Source organism: Chinchilla lanigera, unplaced genomic scaffold, assembly GCF_000276665.1.
Source record: "Chinchilla lanigera isolate Chin_1 unplaced genomic scaffold, ChiLan1.0 scaffold00047, whole genome shotgun sequence".
NCBI lineage: Eukaryota > Metazoa > Chordata > Mammalia > Rodentia > Chinchillidae > Chinchilla > Chinchilla lanigera.
In genome coordinates this window covers 14,775,059-14,781,058 of record NW_004955448.1, presented here as the reverse complement: position 1 = coordinate 14,781,058, position 6,000 = coordinate 14,775,059, and the positions used below count along the sequence as shown (strand labels likewise).

The window sequence follows — 6,000 nt, the reverse complement described above, 5'->3', positions numbered from 1 at the left end:
TTTGGCTTATCAGGGCCACACTGAGTAAAGGGTAATTATCTTGGGTTGTAGATGAAATATATAATGTAGTTTATCTATATGTATCAAACCCTTCTTTACAAAATGTATTCTAATATTAACAAAAAGTATTTAGGGCAAACTAAATGTAAAACTTGCAGGAAATATAACCTTATTTTTGTAAAACAAAGGTGTCAATATTTGGTTCATTGGATAAGACTGCTCTTCTTATAGTTCTCGTAGAACTTCTCAGAAATTGTAGTTTTTGAAAACTCTTCAAAATAGTTTTTCTCAAAAAATACTACTGTGTGCTGCAAGCACAGGGAGCGGGACACTGCCTACAGCCTCTTCTGTACAGCCTTCCGCTGTCACCTCTGTACAAATCATGAAAAATATTGAAAATCGCATGATAATGTTAAACGTGTATAACCTGGCAGACCCTATGGCTGGGTATCCAGGGCCACCTGTGTGCCTTGGACATGCCTGGCTTAGGGGAACGGGTGGTCATTTAAGTAGGCGAAGTTTCTAAGACCAGTGGCAACAAGCTCAAACATGCAGTCTGCAAGTTACAAATTACAGGAGAAGTAGGGAAGTGAACGCCAAGGATCATGAGTATCGAGGGAAAGCGCGTGTGACACACTGTGTTTACATATAACGCACAGCACAAGAAGTGGGAAGTTCTGAGCCCACATGATTTGGAGAAAAGTCGAGATAACAGTTGTGACACAGGCTGGAGAATGAATGGTCTTGGAAGAAACGGCAAATTTCTCTTCCGAGCTAAAAATGAATTATTTGGATCTGAAGCTTACGAGAACACTGAGATACACAGGCAAAGGCTGGGGGTCACCTGTCCCGCCTAGCAGTAAAGGGTAGGACAATATACATAAAATGTCTTGTAAGCACCCTGCTTATCAGGAAGCTTGTCCCAAAGCCTCACACCTTCCCTATGTGCAGGTCTGCAGGCCCTTATGTTGTCATCATCTTCTTCTGACTTTGTTTCCTGTGTCTGTTTTATATGTCCTGGTAGCCCTGCACTATTTCTCTTTCTTTCTTTTTTTGATATTTATATCTACACCTTTTCGACCTTCTAGAAAAAAAAAAACAACAGCCCCCACAAATGCAGGGTCCCCAGGGCCTCCTTTCAGCATGCAGCTGCCTTTCTTTTTTTTTTGCTGTTCTGAAGAAGAGTATGAGAATATGTTTCTTCAATATCTAGAAGAATTTTTTTTTTTTTTTTTTTTTTTGGTTTTTCTCGTACCGGGAACCCAACTCACGACCTTGCGCTTGCCGGGCAGGCGCTTTGCCGCTGAGTTAAATCCCCAGCCCCTGCAGCTGCCTTTCATGTAGTCATTTTCTTTCTAGGTTTTCTTCACAATTCTCTGGAAGAAATAGGAGCACTTTGGATGACATCTTGTTTTGAAGTACCTGCATCATCACCATGAAAATCAGGTTTTGTGTTCTGTTCTAGGTTGGTGGCTAGCAACACGAGAAGCTAGAACATAACTTTCAAAACAGTATAACTTTTACCTAAAGTACATGTTTGCTATACATGATTTCACCACCATATGTTAATTGTGAAATGCAAATTTGAAAGTCAAAGTGCATCACAAATGATAAGGAGAAGAGTTTAGCACTAATGTGCTCTGATTACACTACATGCCAGTCGCCTGGTATCAGTCACTTCCAGTCTTGGCCTTTACTGTGTTTTCTGCCTAACTAATAACCTACTCAGATTGGGGCTTATTTGTGTCATGCAATTTAAAATTTTTATTTATTTTTTTTTTTTTTTTCCCGGTACCAGGAATCGAACTCACGACCTCTCTCTTGCAAGGCAGGCGCTGTGCTGCTGAGGTAAATCCCCAGCCCTTATTTAAAATTTTTTATGGCACGTGAATACTAGTGCAGTGGTATCTCAGTTCACAGTTTTGGGAAGATGGTCACATCTGTGTTTGTCTCCCAATGTGGCGTTTGTGAACCAAAGCAAAATTTTGTCCAAAACTTTTGTTTGAGGATCAATTTGTGGGTGAATAGGCAAGTTCGTGAACCCAGGTATTATTATAAATGACATTATAAAAATTTATATTTGTTTTCAAACGTATTTTAAGTGAAAATGCCTACTTTTATTATGGATCATCATTTTGGTATATTTGTAATTGAATGCCGTGTGGATTTGTCAAATTTACCTGGTAAGTAGTTCATGAACACAGCCATCCTCTACTGGTTGTGATTTATTGACAGAAGCAGAAATAGTCAGGGAGAAAGCAAGAAATAAGGTGGACAAAAGAAGCTGCTCAAGGGAAAGGCAAATTCCTATCACCAGCCTGTGAGATCAAGATGATAAACAAAAGTATAAAAATTTAAAGCACAGAAAATCCTTAACTGAAAGGACAAAAGCTATTACTTAAAATATTTACATACATAAAAGAAAATATAAAAGAGAGCTATTTAAAACTTGACAGAGTTTCAATTTAAAAATGTAGAAAATTGGAAAATACGTTTTCTTTTACACTGTTTTGTTCACTTGTTTTTGGTCTTTTGAGGCAGGGTTCAGCTTTGCAGTGTAGTATATCTTCATTTATTTGCGTCGTGGTGGACATATTTCATTCATATTACCAAATTTGCAGAACAGACATTCTGCCCATGTTTTCTAAGGTTTATGCCAAGTCTCGTTTTGGTGCTAGTTTAGATGATTGTGCATTTACCACTTCTGTGTGTCATTTATATCTGTCTCTGCACATTAGTTTTAGTTTCTCACAGCTCATTGCTTTGTGAAAGAACGTGACTGACTTTTGTGTATTGGTCTCATACCCTCTGAGCTTGCTACACTCCTATTTTGTTTCTAGGAGTTTGGGAAGATTCAACGGAATGCTCTACATATATAATATATCATCCATGAGGAGAGAACAAATTGTTCCTAAGTTATACTACACTGAACTTACTTTTCTGCTCATGGAGGCCATTCTTGCGTTGTTCTCATCTATTTTCACGTAACAAGAAGTTCTTTATGCTTCCCCTGAGACTCATAGTAATTCAGGCACACAGCCTTTCTGCATTTTCTCTTATACTCACATTCAGGTGGCCTCCAATGCTAGTTCCTCTACTTTGCATGATCACAGTATTTTACTCTGTATTTTTTTGAAAAGGCAGCGACAGATTGAGTATAAAACTAAACCACTGACCATTTCAGGATCCAAATGGACTCTTTATGATTACAAAGCTGTGAAAATAATATTAGACTACAGTAGTACATGTAATTCTCTCAGCAGCCCTATCACAGCAACTTTCTTAATACTTTGTAGGCAAAGGGATGTAGGCTTAGATAAATACACAAATCTATGCATGGTTTGTGAGGTCCACTTAGTCCAGCTAGCATTTATACCCGGATTTCTTACATCAAATCTGCTGCTTTCAAGTACTATACAAGCTGAAACTACTAGTACAGTCCATTCTAAAAGCTCTGCTTGATGAACTCAGAGGTGGTTCTGAAATGAATTTTGATCAATTAGTGATAAGCTTAATAAATAGATAAATACAATTTCTTTTAATTTTTGAATTACTAATCTACTTCTCTCTTCTTTCTTGCTTTCATCTTCTACATTTGCTTAGGTGTTCAGTACAAGTGTTAATGACAGGCCACAACATTAACCTTTATTTAATGATTAATTTTTCCTGAAATATAATCTCCTAATCATTAATTTCTACAAACATTTTACAAATCCTCCCTTTCAAGTATGTTTACAAAGTGAACTAGAAGTTATGACAACAATATTCAAATAATGAAGAGAAATGCATTCTTGAAGAGAGGAAAAATTATTGAAATGTCTCTTTCTATGCTCTTGAGACAGCTACGTGCTTCTAGAAATCAGAGACGGAGAAGAGTTATTAATTAACTTATATTCATAGAGAGGAATGTTTATACAAACTACTTTCAAGGTAAAGACTCTTAATGCTTACATGTTGAGCACAAGAATATTGAGTATTGATAGGTTAGTGAGGGTGCAATAAAACTTTACAAGTCAGCCGATATATACCTGAGCAATTTTTCCAGCTGGTTAGCAGCCTCACTACCCTGCTGCCGCACAGCAAGTCAAACACGCTATGAAAAAAGGTAAGAGAAGGAATCACATCTGTAATTTCATGTTCTAAATGAGTGTTTTTCCTTGATTCACATTACCAACATTAACCTGTTTGCACATGTTTAAAACTGTCCAACGTTTTAAAATTACCAATTAGCCCTTTTTACTAAAGTCACAGAAGATGATTCCAGTTTTGAAGAGGTATGAAAATATTTTCTTTTCCAGCTCTTTGTTATAATTTTCATCAAACATAGGTGGGATCCTAGTAGCTTTTAATAACTTTTGTGCAGGAAAATAACATAGAAAGTAGTTATCAAAAAGTAGAGAGATACTGTAGCTAAGTATGATAAAATATATTTTGTTTCCAAATACTTAGAGTAAAAGACCAGATTTATAAAATTTTTGATCTTGGAGCACAATTTTAAATGTCGCTTATCAATCTCCTAACTAATTAACTATTATGCATTTTGAAAAAGGTGTCCATATGCAATTTCTCCAATAGTTTTTGCTTTAAATTACTGTAGGATATGGTTGCTGTAATTATCAGCCACAGAATAGAAGTAATTTCAATGCTTCATGTTCTAGGTACTTATATGAGTAATCTAATTTTGTTACATTCATTTTGGTCTCTTCCTTTCTGGATAAAGAGAGATTTGTGTTATAATAATGGGCATTTTGTTGTCTCTTGCACAATAAAATGTGTAGTTGTGCTATTGTCTCCACAACAAAAAAGTAGGACATTGCTTTAAGTGAGCCTTCTATTAATTGAAAGTTACCCATTAAATGTGACTGTTTGATTTCTGGCATAACATTGAGCAATTCATTTTATTTTTTATAAACGTCTTATATCATCTATTCTTTTCTTTAAATTTAGCATCCTAAGTTTAGTCTCTTTGAATGATACTGAAGCAATAAACAGCATAACTTTTGCATATCTATCACAGGAAATTATATGCTTAAATTTAAAATTTATTTTTTTAATTTAAAGAGAAAAAAGTAAAAATAACAATAAAACAGTTTCAAAACAATATTCGTTCATATGGTATATTTAAATATTAAACTTGTGCTTATTCAGTATGTTTCAGAACTACTTTCCTAATTTTCATTATTAAGAATGTAATAATCAGATAGGAGAAATTGATATAGCATAAATAACTTCAATAGGTGTGCTGTGTGCTACTGCAAAACACAGAAAGGGCAGGTTACTTCTGCCTGCAAGAGCACAGTGTCCTCACAGAAACCAGGATATTTGAACAAGCCATTAATGAGAATTCAGGCAGAAGAGCAGTTGGGCAGGGACTGAAGAAGGGTTCAAAGGCGCATAAGCAGGAGACATGTTATCCAAGACCTGTGCTGCAATTTGGGGTCAGATGAGGATGTGATTCTGAAAACATCACAGAGACAAAATTAACAGGACTTATTAAGTGACTGAATGTGCTAGGAAAATGCGGGAGAGAGAAAAGCAGTTTCAGGTTCAGATAATTAGGTACAAGAACCTACACGTACAGGTGGAGCAACCACCATGAACCAAAACATAACAAAGAAAAGGGATTTTGGTTTTTTTTGTGTGTGTTTCTCTTGTTGAGACAGGATCTCCCTATGAGATTCAAGCTGGCTTTGAACTCATGGTGATCCTCCTGCCTCAGCCTCATGAATGTTGTGCTGGTATTACAGGTGTGGGCCAACACATCCAGCTTTAAAAAAGGATTTTAAAATCAGAAATTTATGAAATAATTTACCACTGAAATTCTAATTTTGACCTGGGTATATCAAGGAAAATCTATGGAATTAACTGCTAGGAAACAGTATGAGAGTACATAGTCAAAATTGAGCAAGATTTCAGATAATGATTGGAGAAGGATTCCTTGGTAACCCACATTTAGATATTTTCTGTATGTTATCTGAAATACATAATGTTCTAAAAGAT

General features: G+C 35.8%; 1 protein-coding gene across 1 annotated transcript in view; it reads left to right on the top strand.

The window, feature by feature from the left end:
- The first annotated feature begins 3,760 nt into the window (after positions 1 to 3,760).
- Si (sucrase-isomaltase (alpha-glucosidase)) overlaps positions 3,761 to 6,000 on the top strand; it is a 90,984-nt gene continuing 88,744 nt past the window's right edge. Inside the window, exon 1 of the mRNA XM_005393136.2 lies at positions 3,761 to 4,105. The gene's annotated coding sequence lies outside the window, so the exon portion shown is untranslated. The remainder of the gene's footprint in view (positions 4,106 to 6,000) is intronic.